This window comes from Thermobia domestica, chromosome 3, assembly GCF_964235325.1.
Source record: "Thermobia domestica chromosome 3, izTheDome1.hap1.1, whole genome shotgun sequence".
NCBI classification, from domain to species: domain Eukaryota; kingdom Metazoa; phylum Arthropoda; class Insecta; order Zygentoma; family Lepismatidae; genus Thermobia; species Thermobia domestica.
The window spans coordinates 335817236-335842465 of record NC_137456.1 but is presented as its reverse complement, the minus strand read 5'-3'; positions in this window follow the sequence as shown (position 1 = coordinate 335842465).

The following is a 25230-nucleotide window of genomic DNA, read 5'->3' as shown; positions in this document are numbered from 1 at the left end:
ATCTCAAAAGTTATGATTTTAAGTATGATACTTCAGCATGAACAACGAAGGGGAGGGTAAGTGCAGTTGCACTCAGAAAGGCTTAAATACTTACTAAAAATGCAATCCCGTTGTGTCTGTTTTTTTCTTCTTTAAATATTAATGTATTATGTTAGTGAAACATAAAGCAAACACACCTGCAGAGGAAAAGTGGTAATCCTTTTTATAGAATTCAATGTCGAGCTTCAATCTTGATGTATCAGTTTGCAATTCCAGTGCAACTAGCTGTTTCATCTTTATTTCTTGATTTTTCTTCTACATCTGTTAACAGTTTCTTAAAAACTTGTTTCTATCTTCAATGGCAAGGAATTTGTTTGTGACAAAATCAAGACTATCAACAGTTGTCATATGAAAACTGTGATAACTTACTAAATGGAATAGATATTCGCTACTATTCGAGAATTGAATTCTTGCATTTGACAACAATCAAGCAATTTGTGCTCGGATTTATTCGACCATTTGCTTTAGCATTGTCCATGTGACTTTAAACCAATGCAATCTAAATATAATATTCAAATAGGTCCGTTTAGTAAATGTAACTACCATCATCATGAAGTCTGTTTCCAACAAGAAATATTTAATTTAAATAATATACTTATGACAGATTTTGCCGGACCCTACAAACTTGCCGCTCTATGCAAATGCGCGTGTTGCATATATGGTAGAGCTGGCTCTGCATATCATATATATCTTGTCGACAAATTATTTACATATGATTTTTAGAAAAATACTATTAGGCAAATTAGTATTTGTTTTTACCTTTAGACAAGTTAGTTGATTTTTATACTGTTCGTGACATTATTTTCGTACACATTCAAAGCCAGCTTTCACGAAAAAACAAAATTTCATTTCTACTTTTATTTCTTTGTTGATATTGATAAAAACTGCTGAAAACCGAATTGTTTATAGGTATTGTATTCATGTAAATTGTAAAATATTTGTAGCGTATCAGTATCTGGCGTTTAATTTATTTTGCATTTTACGGTTATTACACCTACATAAAAATACAGGGTGAGCACAGAAACTGTTCCAGGTTTCAAATTAGTGTAAATTTAATATGCGAAGGAATATATTGCTGAAATTTTGAACAGTGATACATAAACTCAAAAAGTTTTTGTAGCAATAATTGATATCACAAACACTCGATGTGAGCGCCACCTGTAACGCGGGGAATATCGAGGCGATAATCTAGCTCCAACCACACATTGTGAAGCATATCCGATGTGATGGAGTTGACAGCATGAATGATGCTTTCTTGGAGATTGTTCAGAGTTGCGGGTAGTGAAGGTGCATACCCTTTGTCCTTCAGAAATCCCCACAGAAAGAAGTCACAAACAGTGAGGTCAGGTGATCTTGTAGGCCACTTGAAAGAACTTCATAATTGACTCAAGAACGCTCTATCCATCGGTTTGGGAAGTTCTCGTTTAGAAACCTGCGTACAGCACGATGTCAGTGTGGCGGCGCTCCATCTTGTTGTAGAACGAAGTCGTCAATCTCTGCATTACTAAGTTGCGGAATCAACGAGTTACGTAGCAATGCTAAGTAACTTTCACCTGTAATTGTTTGTTCCTGAAGGAAGAACGGACCGTGTACCCGACGCTCTGATACTGCACAAAAAAACATTGATTTTCGGTGAGTCACGTTCCACATTTACAGTTGCATGAGGATTCTGGGTTTCCCATATCCTTACATTGTGTCTATTCACCTTTCCATTTAAGTTAAATGTCGCCTCATCGCTGAAAATGATCTTCGTCAGAAAGTTTTCGTCGTCCTCCATGAAATTTTGCATAGTCTCACAGAACTCACGGCGCTTTACCTTGTCTTGTGGGTATAACTTCTGAACCAACAGCAGTCGGTACGGGTAACACCGCAAACACTTGCGTAAGATCTTGCTTACTGTTGTTTGTGGCATCTGCAACTCTCTGCTAGCTTTACGTGTAGACTTCTGAGGGCTGTGTACGAAGGCTGCTCTTCCGCGCTCCACAGTTTCCTCGGAGACTGGATTTCGCCCAGAATGTCCTTTTATTTGATCACAAATGCACCCCGTCTCAATAAACGTTCTATGCCACTTCACAATGGATTTGTGTGTGGATGGATCAGCATTAAATTTTCGTTTAAAATCACGCTGCACTCTCACAAAACTGCTTGTTTTTGCAAATTGTAAAACGCAGCAGCTTCGTTGCTGTGGCGTGAACGCCACTTTCGATTTTACTGGCCTCTAGCTGCCCTGGTCAAAACTAGGATTCTGAAAAGATAGATGGGAAAATACTTTGAGTTTACTGAGCTCTGTACAAAATTTCATGTAAATATTCAATTAAATGTTAATTATATGACACTTTAAAATCAGGTACTTTTTCTGTACTCACGCTGTGTTTCATACTTAAATAGACGGAAGATGCAATACAAATGACTATTTGAAAAAATACGAAATTTAGGAAAAAACGAGAAGAAATGTTTTTTTTTAAAAACGTACATTTCTGAAAAAATACGAACTTTTTTTTCTATTTACAACACTATTCCTGCATAATCTCTCATATACTTAGGAATATTTTACTGTATTTGACGCAAATCTATCAAGTGTTTCGCATTTAAATAAATTTCGAATCAGAGTTGTTGATTCCTTAAGTTTATGCATTCATTTGGATGTGTCAATTACCACGTAACTTGTAAGTGAAACTCTTTAACCAGTTTATGAAGGTAGGAATATAGTGAAAACCAAGAGTTCGGTCTTCTAAACGAATTACTGCGTTAATATATCCGACCTTAAAAAAATATATAGTTATTGTTTAGGAGAAGGTAGAAGAAAATGATGTTCATAAAATTCAAATCGTTCAAAACGACTGTGTGATCCGGATGGTGAATACAAATCGCTTTATAATGTTCCCTTGTGTTCCAGTCATTATTCTGCAAGTTGGATAAAATTTCTCAAGTGTGAAGTTTACGTTATTGTTAGCAACTAATCCAGTACCGGTTTCGATTGTGGTATAATTATTATATACGGTATAATTACACTCAGATTGAATCCTTGTGAGTGTGCGTCATTATGTGTGCGACTATATAAGAAAAGCGTGTAATAAAGATTATTTCGTTCATGTCAGCAGGTTGTTAGTATTAACGGTAGTTATTGTGTCACAATTGACAAATATGAAGAATAGCACTGCCGAAAAATGTAAATCATTTTGTGATTACGGCATATTTCACGAGATATTGAAGTCCATAAAAATACATATGCTAAACTGAAATATCTTATAAATCTTGCTATTACAGGAAATGGAAATGAAAATGTCATAGAACTGCAATGTTGCAAAAGAAATCGCCGGTATTGTCCGACTAATTTTCAGACCAGTCAAAGAGCAAACATGAATTAAAAATATTATACAACTATGGTAGGGTTGTACTTACTTATTTTCAGAGGAATGTGAAAATGGTATGTTCACACAATTGTTATGTTCTTTGAGAGAAAACTTTACTCACTTCTTGTCTTTTTGCATGTTTTCGTTTAGTACGGTCGGGTGAATTGAACCTACAATTTCTCGTGGAGAGGAGTAATACTTCAGTTGATAGTCTACTGAAAGATTGAGAGAAGTGGAACACTAACCTTTCCCAAGGTTGATTGAATGGATGTGACACTTTTTTTCATTAACTATAGTACCGGAGCCATCAGTTGAACAAGAAGAGATGTGGCCATATTAGAAAAGGTTTCAATCGGAGAATGGGAGTTTAAAGGTTGGAGCAGTGCATTCAGGAGATCAGGTGGTTATATATTCAGAGACTGATGATTATTAGCCTCATTCTAACATGAAATGGATTTATCACGGACAACAGTACTTGTAGATAAGAGGAGTGAAAATTTAGTCGTATTGTCCAAATGTGATAACAAGTATGCTGTTATCGTGCATACTAACATCAGATATACCACTTTCTGATGCGGAAATATTTGGAGAAACTGTAGATAAACTTCGATCACTTTCTTCCTGTGGAACATGTTTGGTAAGAGAAGAAAATTTAGAAGGAAAATCGATAGGTGTTGCTGTCAAATTAGAGAACTTTAGAACACATACTCATCCAGCATAGTTTGAAGTAGTAAATGCAGCTTTTTGTTAGGTGGTAGAGCAGCCATGGCTGAACCTCGCCCGCTTCAATAAAAACATTTTCATTTCATTGTTGAGAATGGAGGAAACAAGCCGGGTGCAGATGCAGATAAGAGTTGCATTGACAGCATGTCTTTCATCGACTAGGATAGGTAACGCAACAGCAAACTATTTTGAATGCTTACAAACGAAGGAATGGTATGTTGCAGTTCTATTTTAATTAATTTAGTACCGATTCAAGTAGGGTAGACAGGTTCAGCTGAATACAATTCATCCTATATATGATATATCTTGCCGAATTTTGTAAGGATATGTTTAACGGCGTTATATACCAGCTCCAAGAGAGTAACATGGAGTTTTAATATTAGAATACTAACCTTCGCCCGTCACTTTTATATTATATGAACTTAGGAAATCGGTGAACTCTGCAACACCATTTATATCACTAAGGGTTTTCTTACATAATTGTAAAGAGACTAAAATTAACTTACGATACACACTCAGTAGAACACTGAAAACCTAATCAACATTAAAAGAGGTGTTATGCTACCACTCATGAATCACAAGAGATGTAAGCCTCTAACATACGAGTTACGACCAAAATCATAGTTCAATGTGTTTACTCTTTTAACAAATGGTATCTTCAATTAGAAGAAACTATGCAACTAAAACAAAAACTTCATTCTTTTTAGAAAGACATTTGAAAAACAATAAATAGAATGTTTTACTATATGTGACAAGTCAGAACAAATACTCAACAAAGACCTCACGTCCAAGACCAAGAAGTGAGTCAGTCGCAGAGGGTATACAGCGCACCTCCTCACGCTCTAGCAACGAAAAACGTTATGGAGATTGGAACGTCGTTCTTCGACTTTACCAATTTCGTTGTTCCTTTTATTAACAACTGGTCTATCTGTCCGGTTATTAGGATCCATTTGTTAGCTTTATAGATATATTGTCAAAGAAGTTTGTGTTCGGATATTTTGTCTAAAAATTTCCTCCCTTTGCTCATATATAAATAAATCAAAGTTTAGCTAGAAATATTGTGATGATTCTGCGGCTAATATATATGAATATTTTATTTCTTGCGGTACGCAACTGTAGTACTTACCGGCACCTTTTTAATTATAAATTAATATTTCCTCTTCTGTCTTAAAAAGTTGTTGACGAGAAACCTCGAAAATACCAAATAATAAATATATATAGTTTTATTTAAACCAGAGTCTTTATTCTTTTCCTTTTCCTTTTTTTTCTTTCTAGAGAGAGAGTTGAGAATCTTTGTTCTTCTTGAGGTCAGTTAACTGTATTCAAAGCCTATAATATTTGGATCCTTCTGTCTCTCGCTCGCTGGCACGTCCTCGCGCCTACCTTTTTTGTCATTCCTTTTTTACACAATAATATACACAGAGCCGGATTTAGGTTTAGTGAGGCCCTACAGTAAAGGGTCCTTATTGAAGGTAATGGGGCCTTTTATGTGTTCTGCTATTGTTTGTCAATGAGAAATTGTCTGCAGCTGCCTGCTACATGTAGCATGCAACCAGTACATAAACGTATGCATAGAAATTAGTAATATCTTTGGGAGGAGGCTAGCAGAAGGGGCTATATCATGGGAACCTACACAACATAAAATACTGTTGATGTACCTAAGTTTTATAACTTATTTTTTACCCTATAGTTTGGAAATGTACATCCATTTTTTTGTGTAAATTTTTGGGGCCCCCAAGAGAGTGGAGCACTACTCTATAGCTTGTTTACCTTATACGTAATTCCGGCACTGAAAATAATCTGTAACGGTTCTGAACCGACCAGATTCTTCTTTTTAGAAAAGACTGGCCTCCCACAGCGAAATAATCCCAACAAATTTGTTTGTCGCTGTAGTTCAACTAGACTGAAAGCCAATACAAAAATTCTGCTGGGACTCCACCTCTGCACTTTCTGCGCAGAGGACCCTTTGCTCAGTTTCCATTTTAATGTGTTTACCTAATTGTTTTTATTCATTATTAGGAGAGTATTAAGTGAAAAAATCTCTTAGATTTTTTTCGCAAAGTTTATACATTAATTAAGTGGAGATTTGTAGAACATTTTGATAGCATGACTAGTACTCTAAAGAACATTATGTGAATAATGTACTATATGTGTGTTGTTATTGAAATTGAGTAGGGGTCTCTTTGTAGAACTCTTAATGCCTTTGAAAAAACAATTCCAGCTTACTTTCGCCCGTTTAGAAAAAGAAAAAAAACAAGAAACAAATCACTCAGAAATATTGATTATTATTACGTTTATTTTATTATAGAATTAAGATTTAAGAATCAGACATTTTTAAAGAATAAGTAGGAAAGAGCTTTCAGTTACAAGGCTACTGAACATTATAATTATTATTGTTAATAATAACAATATCCTGAAAGCTATGGAATTTATTCTTTATATTCTTATTATTTTTATTGTAGGACAGACGCGGATCTACAGGGAGTGATCGGGGCGATTCTCCCCCCCTCTCAGAAGAGAAAACTTTCTTATTTTATATATTTAAAAAAAACATCCCAGACTTTGGAGCTCTTAAAAGTATCTCTGAGTAGCAACATTACAACCCACCAACCCCGCAGAAGGATCCGCCCCTGTTGTAGCGTACCGTAAGACGAGGTTATTTTACACCAGAATTAAGGGATCTTAAAGGAAATCGCATGTAACTTAAAAACATACTGATTTTAAACGCTGTATTTTAAACATAAGAACTCGACATGTAAGTAGATAGTCAACCTAACTACTGGCGCATTTCCCCTTCCACCCCCTAACTACCAAAAAATTATGAACCCACCACTAACCATTACACTTTAACACAGAAGGATAGCGCAAAGTGAGATTGAATATGCTTTTATGACATTTAAAATCATAAAAACTTACATCTAAAATATTACAATGGAATCCTACACAAAATATATTTATTGCATCTTAATCTCCGGTTTATAAGCTTTCATTTGGCACTTGAATCATGAATATCCGTTAATAATTAGCTTTAAAAACTCAATGAGAAGGAATACATACAGCTCCGGAACAGGTGATCTGTCACTGATTCATTTTGAACGATTCCAGTACCAGCACAGGACCGTCCAATCCGATTCTCTTTCCTTTTCCTTATGCCAACATACATATATACATATACATAGAGTCTTATAGCAGCTGCAACATGTTTTCTTTCTTTTTAAAAGCAACTCCGCCAGCATTAACCCAGAAGAAACCTTTGCCGGAGTGTCTGTCTTTGATTTTTTGATTCACAATCGTCGCTCATGAAAATTTTTGAACGGACAACTTCAACTATGCAAATTAAAAAAACTTTCCGTGATACTTAGCTAGCATGAACGAGAAACTGTTTAAATAAACCCGCCAACGAAACTCATGTTTTACCATGCAGTGTCTCCAACTCCATATATTTTTTCGGAACGTTCCAGGATTTTAATTTTTCAAGATATCGCTTTAAAACATATCGGGATGAATTCACCCCATAACTAATAAATATGATAATTGTTAAAAGTGAGTTGGCAACACTTGCAGTCCCACCCCCAAATAACGTTATTATTTAATACCTCGGTTCCTAATTAACTGATTTCAAAAATTCAAACGGCAAATGAATACTAATAACATAACCAATTTTTTAAAATGCATAGATGGTTGCATAACCCAAAGGATAATTTTCCCTTTTTCAATATCTCCACAAATTTTCAACAAATCGAAAAAATGAAAATACTACCTTAATCACAATAGAATTCTAAGACTTTTTTAAAGAATAACATTTTCCCAAAAACTCAAAAATAAACCCGTAAAAAATTCCCGAAATTTTGAACTTGCTGTAACATCGTCAAATATTAACCGATTTTCAAAATTCAAACGACAATCAATAGACAAGTAAATTTCCTATCTATTGAATGTCTTATAAATTGCATAACTCTAAGGATATATTTATAAAAAACTCAAATAAATCCCTTATTTATACATGTATCTTTAAAATTCAAATGACATTGTGTTCTATATATCCAAAGGTCTTAGTTTTTATAGTCTGATACTATAAAAAACACTTATACACTTAAAATTACAAGTTCGGATATTGATAATGAAATCATAAAAACACTTATACACTTAAAATTACAAGTTTTATTTTTTGGATTCATTTCTAAAGTAAAACTGATGTATTTTATAACCATTATCTAAATCTTTCAAACTGTCATACTTAACAAACAGCTTATACTTTTTCAAATCTTTCAATACTTGCTCGGTTTCATCATTATATCTTTGTGGTAATAACGTCTTATATTTCTCATCTAAATGTACTAAAACTTTTTGACCATAACGCTGTGTTTGAATCAATTTCCATAATGTTATCTCGTACGTTTTACCTTTTTCTAACTCATCTATGCGAAGGAATCTCAATGCTTTAACATCATTTTTTCTATTCAAATAATTAGCCATAGTTTATTTATTATAAGGAAAATGCTCGTTTTATGAGAAATTCTTAAAACCAATCCTCATTTACATACAGAACTCAACAGTTGGATAATTATCTTTTAAACCAGTATATTTGATTTTTATTCCATCTTTAACGATCTCATCAATCATTTTATCTGTTAAGTGTTTTGTAAATCTAGGTGGAAGAAATACCTTAAACTCTTCACATTCAACTAAAATGCTCTTCCGAAACTTAGTTTTAATCTTTTCCATTTTCACAATCTTATATTCTGTATTTAATTCTAATTTTCTTAATCCAATAACTTGTTTTTGTTCAAGACTTCCAAGTTTATTTAAAAGCTCAATATGTCTTGACATCGTATTTATTATATAGAAAATCAATGAACACTCTTCAATTTTTATCTTCACCAAAAAATATTTAATCATTTTTTATCAATTTTGTTTATGGAAAAACTTTAATACATTTAACTATCTAAAACTCTTCTACTACTTTCTCATTCTTAGGGTCATATGTAAAGTTTTTTGTCCAATTAAAATCGCATAACATATAGTATTAGCAGCCACAGCTTCTGCAAAGTCTACTAAAATCTTTATGTTTGTTCTCTCATTTACCGATACATTCTTCCTCTTACTACAATTAATGACATACATTGGTCTGTTATCTATAAACTCTTTAGGGTCATAGTACATTTCGGTATTGCCACATGTTATTCTCTTAAACGCAGTATAGTCTTCGTACATCTTAAAATAATCCTTGTTAGCAATATCTAAGTTTCTTGATTCTTTTGGAAATACCTCATTCCTTCCATTCTTAAGATAGATATTCTTTACCTTACAATGATCAAACTTACTTGCATTTGCTGTTTGTTTGCCACTTCTATCAGTTTGGAACATTACAACTACGAAATCAGGCATATCAAATTGTCTTGAATTAAATTGAGTAGTAACATCAAACTCTAAGAAAGAACCTACAACAGTCTTTTGAACACATTGATAAGTATGGAATGAAAACATGATTTTAGGTTCTTTAAGAATATTCAACTTTAACTTGTTTTCATAATTAGATTCGTATTCAACAATAGGCATTCTTATCTCCATACTCTTTATTGTTATTTTTCCATCATGAGGAGCTGCTGCACCTGCTCCTGATCCAGTCCATTTATACAAGACATCGTTATTGTTGTTAGCTTTTGTAAATGTTATTCTCAATCCACCTTTCCACATAACCTCTTTATAATCACTTAAAAAGCCAGGAATTAATCTTAATGGATATAAAACACTAAAGTCCTTTCTTAGACCAAGTTTATCATCTGTTTCAAATCCTGCTTGTTTTAAATATTCAACTTCTGGTTTGGAAATCTTTAATGTTCCGATAGCTGTAGATGTTATTCCTGGTAGCTCAATCTTATCTATAACAACTCCATGCTTTCTAACCTCAATTTGAGAAAAGAAGAATGGTAAGAAGTTATCTACAAGTTTTATAGTATCATTTGCACCAAATGTTCCTCCAACTGATGCACCAACAACTTCAAAAGTCATATGACAATCTGCTTTGTATGGATGTACGAACCCATCCCCCACATCGAAATCGAACTCAATATATTTGTTAGCTTCATTCAAATTATTAAATGTTCTTGTGTTAGCCTTAAAGCTCTGTAAGTCGTAACTCTCAACACTATCCATTTATTATAAAGAAAATCTTGAAACAACACTTTTATGGGATATACCCATAAAAGAATCATACATAATAACAATAAAAAACTTATAATCCCCATCCTAACTTAACCTTAGCATTCATAGCAGTACCAACCCCAAAAGCAGCTAATCGTTCACCAATTGACGCATCACTACTAAATGCTCTTTTCCATGCTTTAGTTTCTAGTTCCTTATCTGCAATGTGTCTTGATTCTGTATCTTTATTATCCCTATAGTATATATCATGTTCTTTACAAGCCTCATCTAATGGATTAATACCTTTATCACCTCTTTCTAATCTTTCTTGTAGCTTAGTTCCCGGACCACAATACGAAAATCCTGGAATATGTAATTCAAATGGGAGTTTATTAATCAAATCATTTACTAATCCTTTTCCAAGCTTCTCATCATTCCAGAATCGTGGTGGTAATGTATTTAATATCTTAATCAAATAACCTATACCTTTTGGATCATTAGGAATAAATTGTGAAAGCTTATTATTAATCATACTCACTATACCTACTTTCTCATTATAAAAGTTACTATTACCAGCCTTTTCTTCTCCATCTATAACTATTAACCGATCAATTAAGTTTCTCACATCATCCATCCATATATATTCCTTAGGTATCTCTGTATATTGTTTAATTCCTTCACCAGCCCTTTTAGGAGTTGGAGGTAAAGATGGTTTAATATAATTATCCCAAATAGGCTTGATAATATTAATGTACTTAGAACCTCTATTAGATGCTACTTTTTTATCTCGACTATATTTTTGGAAGGCAGCATCTGATTCTATTATTTCCTTGTACTGTTCAAAATCATCATCATCATAATCTTCAATGGTTTTATTAGTATTCATCGTTAACAACTCCCATAGACCTTCTGTTCCTTTATAAGTTTTACCATTAATTATTAAATCATCACCATTCACTTTAACTTCGGAATTTCCTATTTTATTTATTATTTTTCCATCTTCTTCTAGAGTTCTTATTCCAAATACACTATCATTTCTTTTACTATAATATTTCGTTGCAATCTTACCAAATGATTGTGCTGTTGTTAAAGGCTCTACTCCTTCAACTTTGTCTTTAATTTGTTTTCTCATTTGTTTTATTTCTTTCGTTATAGGCGTATCACTACTACTTGGGTAACTATCATAAGTTACCTTTTTAGGTGTTTCTAGTAGACTAGGATCTATTAAAACCGTCTTATGTACAACTGGAACAAGTTCAGTTATTAGATTTTTATTTTGTTCTGCTACTTCTTTGATCTCACTTCCTAACTTTTGAATAGCATCAATTACAGGTTGTTCTTGTGTTTTAAATTTATCATATATACCTGCTCTTTCTTTCTTCCAAGATTTGAAGCCCTTTATCAAGAACTCTTTTAGCTTGATATTCTTATTAATATCTTTCTCATCCATTTATTATATAGAAAACGAACAAACGTCAATAAACGTCAAAGAACGTCAATAAACGTGAAAAAGTCAAACGTTTAAGAAGTGTTTTATCTTGTTCCTATACTTACCATTGTTTACCTTCCTTGTCATATCAATTACTATAAAACCATAATCTTCTTGCCAACATTTTGAACATATCTCTTTAAATTTATCATAAGACATATCTCCTCCAACAAACTCATTATGCACATGTTTAAGATTAGTATCATCTTGTCTGAATATGCATAGGAAGTTAACGTTATCTCTTATAAGCTGTTTAGGTACTTTTGAATATGTTTGTGCAAGATAGAAGCAGTCTAAATGTCTATGCCTACCTCTTGTAAAGTAATTTCTAACAGCATCTTGATTTTCCAAAATGTAATCGTCAAACACTACTACAGAGTATTTTTCACATTCATCAATAGGTACAATAGAATCATTACCGCTTAAGAACGTTGCTATTTGTTTCTTAAACTTTAGTTCTGCTTTTTCAAATCGATCTTTTAACTGCTCATACTTTGGCTGATTCATGCTTTTAGAATTTAAGTAGAAGTAATTATTGTTTAACCAACCTGGCTGTAATAAGAAGTTAAATAACAAAAACGTCTTCCCAGACCCAGACGGACCCACGATAAGGCATCGAATATCATCAGGTATAAGCTCTCCATTTCTTTTCTTAGCTGTTGTTTCTTCTATCATCTCTTTTACATCAAAATTAATAGTTTTCTTACTCATTTATTATAGAGAAAATCGACTCTTTTATGATCTTATATCTTTAAGTTGTTCTCTGATCTTAAGCAACGTATCTTTTATATATTCGCTATCCATTTCACCATTTAGTGTTATTATCATCTCTAACTGTTCTTTAAATGAGTTAATACAAATGACAATGGTTTTATATTCATCTTTTCTTTTGCTTATGTTTAACTTAGAAGACAAACCAGTTATAATAGCACTTCCAGTTGCAAGAGACGTTGTTAATATTGAGTAAATTGTTACAGGTATAAAAATATTAATAAACCCAGTAGTTGCAGAAAGTATAACTGATAACATGATCAAAGTGTAGTATGCATATTTAACAATTCGTAGTTTTCTCTTTTTCTTCTTTAAACTGTATTCTAACTTTTGAATGACATCTTCAATTAACTTGATTACTTTCTCTCTTGGAATATCTCTAGGTAAATCAAACTCATTCATTTATTATATAATAAATGGCTAAGGTATTTAAGTTAACAAGTGATACTTCTGTTTTAAAGAAGAAACTCCATTACGAATTAGACAACAGTAGCAACTATTTAAGTATAGGACTAGTTGGGTTTTACAGTACATATCTAACTCCAAACATAACAACAGAAAAAAACAGTTTCTCATATGGTGATAGACAAGTTTTTATACCAGAAGGACAATACAGCTTAAACAGTCTTAATGAATATTTAAAATCTCAATCCATCAACATAACATTATCAGAAGATCATTTAAGAAATAGAGTTAAAATTGAAACTGATAGTAATGATGTTACAATTGGGAGTATAGGTACTGTCCTCGGGTTTAATGTTTTTGAAGTTTTAGAAAAGAACAAAACACATATTGGAAGTAAGTTGCCAAAGTTTCATCCGTTTGATACTATAAATGTTCACTGTAATATAGCAGATGGCATGTTTGTTAAAGATACAGAATATACACATAGAGAAACAGGAATTTTAGCATCATTCAAAACAGATGCTGAGTTTAAACATAGCATCATTTACGAGCCTACTTATCCATTATTTTTTCCTATATCCAAAGACAAGGTTGACAATTTTGAGATAAGGATAACAGATGAGAATGATTCCTTAATTGATTTTGGTGGAGCAACAACAACTGTATTTTTACAAACTAAGATTTTCTCTTAAATAAATAGGAAGATGTGTTCTATTAAAGGTTGTATGTTTAGTGTTCCTTATAACGAACTAAAGGATTTAAATATTGATCATGTATTAACAAAGAAACAACTTAACGATAAATCTAAGAAAATTAAAGAAGGTAAAGGAATGGATTTAACTTTAACTACTGCACAAATGAAAAAGATTAAGAAAGAGCATATGGGTGGTTTTATCTTTACAATTCCAGCCATTTTAGCAGCTTTAGGAGCAGTTGGCTCATTAGCAGGTGGTGTAGCAGCGATTACTAAAACTGTACTGGATGCTAAGAAGAATAAACAAGAACTTGAAGAACAAAAAAGACACAATATGGCTAAAGAAAAAAAGCAGGGAGCAGGTAAACCAAAGAAGTCAAAAAACTAAAACCATTGACCAACTTCGATATAGAGAGGTTGGCTAAAGAATCTAAGATAAAACGATTTAGAGGTGTATTTATGAGTGATGAACTTCCACAAAAACCCTATGTAAATGAGTGTGGTGTATTTAACGTTGATAAATCAGAATACATTGGTACTCATTGGATATGATATTGGAAAGATAACACCATAAGGTACGTGTTCGATTCTTATGGTGGTGTGTCTCCTAAACAACTGGTACAATATCTTGGTACCGAAAACTTATTTTACAATGACGAGCGAATACAAGACTTTAGTTCAGTTATATGTGGTCATCTTTGTGTTAAGGTTTTAAATCTTCTAAATCAAGGGTATTCTTTTAGTGATGTTATGTATATGATTAAAAATGATTAAATATTATTAAGTTTAAGTACTTTTATGGTTTATATTCATAAAAGTTTTGTTTTAAGATAAATATGGAAGCTATACACAATAGATTTTTAGATAATTTTAAGAAGCATGAGGATGAACTAGATCCACTAAATAGATATAATTTTTATCAGTATTTTGAGTATGTTAGTGAGATAGACTTAAAAGATAAAAACAATGTATATGATGTTATTGATTTTTGGAGAATGTTAATACCTAAATTTTTGTACACGGAAGAAGAGTTGGTAAAGTTACGTCCAATAATTACCTTAAAGGAGTTGTTGTCAAATTATAGCTCTAGACCATTAAAATGCAGTAATTGTGGTTGTAAGTCATTAACAAAAGGTAGGAGTACATACATTTGTGATTATTGTTCTGTAGCGAATGGTTTTGTTTACAGTACTTGTGAAGGAATGAGAGCTTGCGTAAGAACACCATGGTATGATACTATAAAAAGATTTAAGTTGTAGTTATCTCGTTTGCAAGCTTTACAGGATAGAATTATTCCTGAAGATGTGTTCAAGGTGTTAAATGATGAATTTAGAGATATATTAAAACATTAATATCAACAAAAGATGTTCTAGAAGTACTAAAGAAAAACAAATACACAAAATATTATGATGATGTTTATTTAATACACTATCACCTTACTGATCAAAAGCCATTAAACTTACAACATATGGAAGAAACACTTATAACCGACTTCGAAAACTTATACAAAACCTTTAAAGAACAGTATCCGAAAAGAGTATTGTTTATTAACTTAAAATGTGTATTGTACTATGCGTTGAAAAACACGATGTTCATGTTGATATTGATTTTAAACACTCATCTAAACAAATAGAGATGTTAAAGAAATGTTTTGAAAAATTAGGATGGACATTTTCTGTATAATAAATGAGTATGGATATATTTGGTAATGTTGTAGATAGAAAAGGTGATGTTGATATTAGTGAAGAAAAATTAAAATTGTTGGAGAACTTAAATGATGTTGTTAGCGTAAGTCAACTTAAATCAATAGAAGTTCAATTAGAGAACGATAGAAAACGATTTGAAGATGCATTAGAAACGTTACAAGACACATACATCAAGAAAGAAGATTTTCAAAAGGTTAGGATGGATACTACTAAATTGATTATGCAGAAAGAAACCATACCTCTATTATGTCGATTGAGAGCTAAAAACGTTAAGGAGCCAATCTTTAGAATATTTAATCTCTCTAATGGTTACAAATTTCTCTATAATGGGAAAATAATGCACATAGAATTAAGTTTGGATAAATACTTTCTAGAGATATATTTAGGTGATACTTTGATTGAAAATTTACCTTTTAACTTTAACAAGAGCGATATAATTACGATTAAACCAAATAAAAATTCTGCTATGGAAGAAGGACAATTATTGTTTGTTGTAATGTACATAGAAAGAGAGCTTTCCTAAGGACGTTTGCTATACAATAAATATGGATATCTTTGGTAATGTTAAAATGACATCAGAGTTAGATAATACAGTTGTGAGAAAAGATATTGTCATGTTAAAAGAAGAGCTTAACTTCATCAAACGGAGTCATGTTATAGAGCTTCCAAGTCGATTGATATCAGAAATTGTTGAAAATCCGTTCTTTTTAATACATAATCAATCTGCCGCATACAAATTTCTTTATAAAGGTAGGGTAATGCATATAGAATCATCTTATAATACGTATTTTATAGATATATATTTAAATGGTTCTCTAGTTGAAACTTTTCCATTACACTTTAATGTAAATGATCTATTAGCAGTTAGGCCATCTAAAGATTCTGTTCTGAAACATGGTAAATTACTATTGCTTCTTATGCATGTAGAAAGAGAAGACGAAGATAGTGATGATGATGAGAATGTTGATAGCCTAATATTAAACAGCGATAGTTATTGATTTTCTATATAATAAACAGAATGTATTGTGTTAAGTGTAAGAAATCGACAGATATGAAGAAAGATACCATTAAAATAGAACAAACGAAGAATGGAAGATATCTAAAGAAAGGTATTTGTTCTGTATGTGGTGTTACTAAAACTCAATTCGTTAAAAAGCCTGATTGACTAGAAGAAGGTAAAGGTGTTAGAGAAGACATTATAGAAGAAATTCACAAACCATCTAGAAAAAACTTTGACAGATTAAGTGTAGTTATAAAAGGTATCGATGATCTTTGGCAAGCTGATCTTGTTGAAATGGATAGTGGAGTATTAAAAGGTGTTTCTAAATTAAATAAAGGTTATAAGTATCTGCTAACGATTATAGATGTGTTCTCGAAATATGCGTTTGCTGTTCCTGTTAAAGATAAAAGTGGTAAGAATGTTACAGAAGCATTCGAATCCATATTAAGAACGAGAAAACCTAGTAACTTACAAACAGATCAAGGGAAAGAGTTTTACAATAAAGAGTTTAAGAAGTTGATGGATGAAAATAAGATTAATCACTACTCAACCTATAGTGGTAAGAAAGCTTCTGTTGTTGAGAGATTTAATCGAACACTTAAACAAAACATGTGGAAAAGGTTCACAACACAAGGAAATTATAAATGGATAGAGATATTACCAACATTGGTTAGTGAGTATAATAATAGAGTACATAGAACAATTGGTTTAAAACCTATAGAAGTTAATGAGAAGAATGAGCGAACAATATTGGAGAAAGTGTATAAGAAAGAATATAAGCGTGTTAAACCTAAATACAAGTTAGGTGATCATGTTCGTATAAGTAAGTCGAAAGGGTTATTTGAGAAAGGATATACACCTAATTGGTCAACAGAAGTATTTGTTATTAGTGAAGTTATTCCATCTAATCCACCTACCTATAGAATTAAAGATTTAGAAGAAGAGGATGTGCAAGGTAGATTTTACGAACCAGAACTATTACAGACGAAACATAAGGATGAATACTTGGTGGAAAAGGTGTTAAGAAAGAAAGGTGATAAAGTATATGTTAAATGGCTAGGTTTCGATGATTCACATAATAGTTGGGTAGATAAGAGTAATGTTGTAGTGTAAATATAAATGTTTGTCTTTTATGGTTATTATTCCATAAAAGGATAGTTTAAATGAGATAGGGGTATCGAAACGATACCTCATAACATATATTTCCAGGGTCGGTATACCGACTGTGGAAATTATCAAAAAATAAGCGACTACTCTTATACGAGGGGTCGCTCCAAGGCAAAGTTAATAACAAACAAATACGGGTCCTGGTAACGAAAATGAAGTTAAAAATAAAGATTTTCTATATAATAAATATAAGTACTATGGATAACTCGTATAGTTTAAATGATATTTGCTATGAACAGATTAAAGATGATTACTGGTACGGTCTGTTTGGTGACTTTAGACTGATTATAGATAAGAAGACTGGTTACTTCAATGCTACTAAACTGTGTCAAGATGGTGGTAAGAGGTTCAGAGATTGGAAATGTAGCAAACATAGCATAGAGTTGGTCTCTTACATAAATCAAAGCCGGTGCGGGATATCTGGCGCCGGCTACGAAGTAACTGGGGATAATAAAGATGGGTTAACAAAGAAAATAACTGGTCAATACGTAACTAAGGAATTAATTCTTGCTATATCTTTATGGCTTTCTCCTGAGTTTTATCTTAAATGTAACCAGATTATTATCAATTACTTCACTCGAGACTTTAGACAATATGCACAAGACAATGAAAAATTAGTAACCAGATTAGAAGAAGTTGAGCAATCAATGGAGAAATTAAGGATTCAAAACGAAGGCTTAAAAGAAATTGCGGTACCATATACAGATGATGTTTCAAAAGATAATTGTCTAATCATATATAAGAAGAACAAACCTAATGATCCTTTCCCTTATTATGCTATTCGTTGTCAGAAGAGAAGCCTATATAAACCTTTTAATGAAGCAGAAGAAAAATATCCGAATCATGTAATAATATATGAAAAGTTTAGAGATCCTAACAGTATTAAGCTATTCAACCTAATGCAACAAGAACTAGATATTCGTAAAGGTAAGGGTAATGAGTTTTGGACGCCACTATCAGAACAAGAATTGATTAAAGAAATTGATTGTTTATATGATAGGTTATTATCTGATAATTAAGGTTAATATTAAATAATTAAAGTTACAACTTTTATGATATAATAATCATAAAAGATAATTAAGGTTACGACTTTTATGATATAATAGTCATAAAAGGTAATTAGTTAAACATTAAACAAACCATCTGCTGTAACATCGAATGCTAAATTCAATATACCACCTAAATCAGGATTATTACGGTATTTTCTTATTATAACTCTCCAATCTACATAATGTCTAAATAAATATATAAACTCTACAGAGAGGTGTTGAAAAATTGAAATGTTATGCCAATGAACTCTGTCTTTGAACTCTGCAATAAATCCTTCTGTTAAATTTTGAAATATTGAAATTATTTCCCAATCTACTTTGTCAGCGTAATCTCTTATAAGGTTTTCTGATAAATGTTGAGTTCCAGATAAGCGTCCCCAAGAAACTTTATCTGCATGTTCTCGTATAAAGGCTTCAGAGAGTTTGCTTCCATAAGATATAGCATCAAAATCAACTTTATCTATAAACTCATTAATAAATCCTTCAGATAGCTTTTGGTTATACGATACTTCTTTCCAATCAACTCTATCTGCAAATTCATTTATAAAGTCTTCTGATAAGTCTTGGCTTCCTGAAATAATCTGCCAATCAACTTTATCAGCTAATTCTCTTATAAACTCTTCCGATAACCTTTTCCATAAACATATTTCGTTCAAATTAACTTTCTGCAGATATTTACGTATGAAGTCTTCTGTAATGTGATCATAGTTATATTCCCCCTCATAATCATCATAACCTATAGATAACCATTGTTCATCAGTCAGTGAATCTAATATTTCATCAGACAAATTCATAACATTTGCATAGAGAATGTTTTGTGTAAGAAATGAGTTGTTTTCTTTAGTGGCTTTCTTGAACAAATGATCTAACATACCTATGGAGATGCTAAAATTTATTTTGTCTTCATCATTATAACCACCAATATCTAAATATTTACATACACAATCAAATACAGGTTTGTAAGATAATATTTCCTTAGCACTAGTCATGTTTGTTTTTATTCTTAGATTTTAAATTTATTTCATTTTTTGTTGGTTTTCTATATAACAAATATGGATAAAGAATTTGATTTATTACATGATAGACTTAAACTTATTCATCATGATCTTAAACTCTTAGCAGCACTACTAGAGAAGCAAATACTGTTAAAGGAAAAAGTATTATTAACAATGCAACAAAAAACATCTGATTTGAGTAGTGATGATGAATATAAATATGGCAGTGATGATTATGATGAAGATGATGATGAGTAAGTTTACAAAATGATTCAGTTTTAAATGTGTATATATGACTTTGATGGGGTATTCCCATGAAAGTTCTAGACTAACACGCAGTTTAAACATATGTAGGCACATGCAGATGTTTGAACGATGTGTTAAAAAAATGGACGAAAATGAAGTAAAAAATTTTGGTGTAGGTAAAAATTGAAGAGTATAAAGATTTTCTATATATTAAATAAGATGAGTAATTATAATAGATTTACTGTATTAGAGTTATGGCGACAATGTAAAGAAAAGGGAATCAAAAGATATTCCCGATTAAGAAAAGCAGAACTGATAGACCTTCTTAAACAATATGACGATGAACAAAGCAAGAGACAGATTAGAAATATATTCCCATTTAAAGAAGAAATATTTGAAGAACCAAGAATCAAAGTTGAATCAATACCAATCGATGTAAAACGTCAGAACATTGCATTAAAATCAAGATTAGAAACATGGAGATTTACAACAGATTACAAACCACAAGATCCACTTGAACAATATATTACTGCAACATCTAAAGCTATATTAAACAGATTACAAATTGGCTTAAGTAAACATAGTTCATTGAAAGCTAATCTTTATATAAGTTGTACATATAAGAAAGGTGAAGAAACTCTAAACTTCTATTTTAACACTGAAAACCAAGAAATATATCAATCAAGTAATTTAAAACAAGAAATAACTAAAATGAAACAAAGATTAAGAACAAGAATGGATGAGTTCCAAGCTAAAGGTTCTGGCTGGGCTCTTATAAACATTAACTTTTTACAACTAGCAATCGTCAAATATACACCATATAGAGGATCAACATACATAGATCTACCTGATAAAATTAAAAATAAACAAGCAATCATAAATGTAAAGAACGAAAATGAAAAATGTTTCTTATATTCAATTTGTTCTGCACTATACCCAGTTAATAAAGATCCACAACGACCTTCCAAGTACAAGCAAGCTGTTAAATACTTAAAAGAAAAATTAAAAAATATTCATTTTCCTGTAAAACTATGTGATATTCCAAGAGCTGAAAAATTACTTAATATTTCTATAAATGTTTATGCATATGATAAAGACTATTCAATCTATATACTACATCACACACAAAACAAGCAAGAAAATCATGTCAATTTATTATATATAAAAGAACAAAATGAAGACCAAGTTAAAACTCATTATTGTTGGATTAAGGATTTAAGCAGACTAGTATGTACACAATTAACTAAAAAGAGAGCTCGAAAATATTTATGTAATAGATGTTTGTTATACTTTTACTCACAAGACGCTTTAAATAAACATGAGCAAGATTGTTCGTTAAATGATCCTGTAAAAATAATAATGCCTGAAAAAGGTAAATGTGTTGAGTTTAAAAACTACCAATACACAATGAAATGCCATTTGTGATTTATGCTGATTTTGAATGTTTGCTACATAAAGTTATGGGTTGTGAAGAATGTTATCCGGATAACGAGCCATATACGAAAAAATATCAACAACATAAGCCATCTGGATTTTGTTATTATGTAGTAAAGAGCGATGGAAGTAAAACTAATCCTGTTTTGTATAGAGGTAAGAACGCTGCTAATAAATTTATAAAACTATTAACAAAAGAAGCCAAACACATATCGAACATATACAAACAAAATAACGAATTACCATTAACAAAAAGTCAGAGAAAAGAGTTCAATGAATCGAAATGTTGTTATTACTGTAAGCAGGAGTATACTAAAGAAAATTATAAAATTAAGCATCACGATCATATAACAGGAAAATTTATAGCACCACTATGTAATAACTGCAATTTAAAAGTTAAAGTACCAAAGTTTGTACCAGTGATCATACATAACTTAACAGGATATTACTCTCACTTCTTTATAAAAGAGCTTGGATGTAATAAAGAAGAAATAGATCTAATACCCAATAATGAAGAAAGATACATATCATTCAGTAAAAAGGTTGGAACTATTAAATTGAAATTTGTAGATTCATTTAGATTTATGGCTTCTAGTTTAGACAAATTATCATCGAACTTGAAACCTGAGCAAATGATACATACCCAACACTTTTATCCTAATCAAGAACAGTTTCAACTTGTAATAAGAAAAGGTGTTTATCCATATGATTATGTTAACAATTGGGATAGGTTTAGAGAAAGAAAATTACCGATAAAGGAAGCATTCTTCAACAAGCTTATGAACACACATATAAGTGATGAAGATTATGAACATGCAAAGAAAGTATGGGAAACATTTGACATTAAGAATCTCGGACAATACCATGATTTATATTTGAAAACAGATGTATTATTGTTAGCAGATGTGTTTGAGAACTTTAGAGAAACATGTCTTAAAGATTATGATCTTGATCCTGCTTGGTATATGACGGCACCAGGTTTAGCTTGGGATGCAATGTTAAAGATGGCAAATATAAAATTAGAATTGTTGTGGGATTATGATATGGTATTAATGGTGGAGAAAGGTATAAGAGGTGGGATTAGTCAATGCTCAAAAAGATATGTAAAAGCAAACAATAAGTATATGGAAGATTATGATAAGAATAAAGAAGATTCTTACTTAATGTATCTAGATGCCAATAACTTGTATGGGTGGGCAATGAGTCAATATTTACCGTATAAGGGATTTAGATGGTTAAGTGAAGATGAGATTGAAGAAATAGATTTTACAAGTATAACTAATGATTCTGATACTGGTTATATATTAGAAGTTGATCTTGAATATCCTAAAGAATTACATGACTATCACAAAGACTATCCATTAGCTCCTCAAAATATATGTCCGCCTGGTTCAAAACAATCGAAGCTATTAACAACCCTATATGATAAAGAAAAATATGTAATTCACTATCGAAACCTAAAACAATGTCTTTCACTTGGATTAAAACTTAACAAGATACATCGAGTAGTAGAGTTCGAACAATCAGATTGGTTAAATAAATATATTGATTTAAACACACAAATGAGAACGAAAGCAACAAATGATTTTGAAAAAGACTTTTATAAGCTCATGAATAATTCAGTATTTGGGAAAACTATGGAAAATATTAGAAAGAGAGTTAATATTAAACTTGTAAGTGATGAGAAAAATACGAGAAGCTTGTAGCAAAACCGAATTATAAGAGTACTACAGCTTTTACGGAAAATTTAGTAGCAGTTCACATGAACAAGGTTAAAGTGCAATTTAACAAACCGATTTATGTTGGTATGTCAATTCTAGATTTGTCAAAATATTTAATGTACGATTTCCATTATAATGTGATGAAACCAAAATATCAAGACAAAATAGAAGTATGTTATACAGATACCGATAGTTATATATACCATATCCAAACAGAAGATGTGTACGAGGACATGAAAAATTACATTGATTACTTCGACACGAGTGATTACCCTAAAAATAACAAGTATAAGATACCACAAATCAATAAGAAAATACTTGGTAAGATGAAGGATGAAATTAAAGGCACAATCATAGAAGAGTTTGTGGGTTTAAGAAGTAAGATGTACAGTATAAAAGCACCTCAAATAGATTTAACAGATAAAAACTTTAAAGGTAAGTTCGATAAAGAAAAGTGTTGTAAGAAAGCTAAAGGTGTTAAGAAGAGTGTCGTGTATAAAGAACTTACATTTAATAAATATAAGGACTGTTTGATTAGCCAAAGAGAATATTATAAGAAGATGAATTTGATTAGAAGTTATAAGCACGATTTGTACAGTATAGAAGTAAATAAGTTAGCTTTAAGTTGCGTGGATGATAAGAGATGTGTTTTAAATGATGGGATCAATACCCTACCATGGGGTCATTATAAGTTAGAAGAAAAATGAAATATATATACAATTCATTTATATAATAAATGCCTAAACAAAGCATAATAAAATTAGACTATTTTCGATATTATTGCACAACATGTAAATCAATTGCAACGCAAACTAAAAAAGAATGTACAAGTGACTTCTGTAGCTTTGGAAGATGTAGTAGATGTGAAAATTATGGATATGATTATATTTGTAAATGCGTAGAATAATTTAGTTGTAGTTTTAGATGTAAGTTTTTAGATGTAAGTTTTTATGATTTTAAATGTCATAAAAGCATATTCAATCTCACTTTGCGCTATCCTTCTGTGTTAAAGTGTAATGGTTAGTGGTGGGTTCATAATTTTTTGGTAGTTAGGGGGTGGAAGGGGAAATGCGCCAGTAGTTAGGTTGGCTATCTACTCATGTAAGGAAAACATTTGTACAAGTGCATTAGTAAACATTCAATATGACTACAGTTGTTTATATATAAAATTTGGTGCAAAGTAACTCTATAGGTGGGGATACTTTGCACAACATACAAGAAAGCATGATCAACATACGAACATAATATTTCTGAACAAAATATTTTCCCTTCAGTATTTATATATATTTCACTTCCTACGATAAACTGTATGGAGTCTACAAATACTGATATTAGAATGATGGTACTGCTATCAGTACTTAGTATGAATTATCGATATTTGTACAGAGAAATATGTATTTTCTGATACCGGAACAGGAACTACATTATGATAATTTAACATATGCCCGACAAAAATGCGAACTAAGGAACAGAAAAAAATCTATGTGAACTGATTTTTCTTGGTTGCTCTTTGTGTCTGAGAATATCATTCCAAACGTAATGAGTAAAATATTTACGGGGTTTGGGACTTTCAGGCTGAAGCCCATCCAAATTGCTTGATTTTTCTAAAATCTAATGTTAGTCATTCCTATGCGTATAAGCTTCAAGCCCCCCAAAGTCTGGTGATTTTAAAAATAAAACTAAGTTTTTGTGAGTGAAGCCCCTCTCAATCTAATTTTCTGGATTCGCCACTGTTCGCAATTTATTTTCCAACAAGAAATCCATTCCGGCATCTAACTAAATAGCAAATTTACCTAAAAATTAGGAGACAGGAGGTACCAGCAGTAGTAATTTCCTTTCTAAGGGGTTACTTGGGACAGATTAGAGGATGGAACCCGTTTTCCCAGTTTTATCTTTTCTATAACTTTAAAACTTTTCACACTTTAATTTCAACTATTGTTTCCAAGTCCCATTACACACAGTAGTATTCTGTGATACTGACTTAACAGAAATTCTCGTATCTGATATCTTTGAAATTTTGTCGGCCTTTACAGTGACTGCTTTCCATACCTCTACAACAACAAACCCTCCCGGTAATTAGAACTGAAGTTATTCGCCAATATTATAGTCACAATAGATGTTTTATCTTACGATGACGGTTGTAACTTTCTCTTCACAATTCATGGTTTTAAAGACAGAGGACTGTGCAACTCTTTTTATGTGCTGTGCAAAGTAACCCGTGATGTTCAAAGTAACCAGTCTTAGGGTACCAAGAAATGGGATACCCTTCCTAAACTTCGGAGAACAATGTTGCC